The sequence below is a fragment of the Penaeus monodon genome, chromosome 15 (assembly GCF_015228065.2).
Source record: "Penaeus monodon isolate SGIC_2016 chromosome 15, NSTDA_Pmon_1, whole genome shotgun sequence".
NCBI lineage: Eukaryota > Metazoa > Arthropoda > Malacostraca > Decapoda > Penaeidae > Penaeus > Penaeus monodon.
Window position 1 is genome coordinate 13,436,991 of NC_051400.1, and position 205 is coordinate 13,437,195.

Here is a 205-nt window from a genome sequence, read left to right on the forward strand (position 1 = left end):
AAAAGGAGATTTGACGGATTAAGTAATCGCTGTCGACCACTTATCCAGGGATTACCTAGGATTACTTACAGCGTGGCGTCCCCCTTAGCGCTGCGTGCGTGAGGGGAAACTGAGTAAATCTAGAAAGGGGGAAGAGGGGGAGAAGGGGGGGATGTGATAAGTGTGATGGGGGGGTGTAATGTGGGGGGGGGTGATAAGTGTAAAT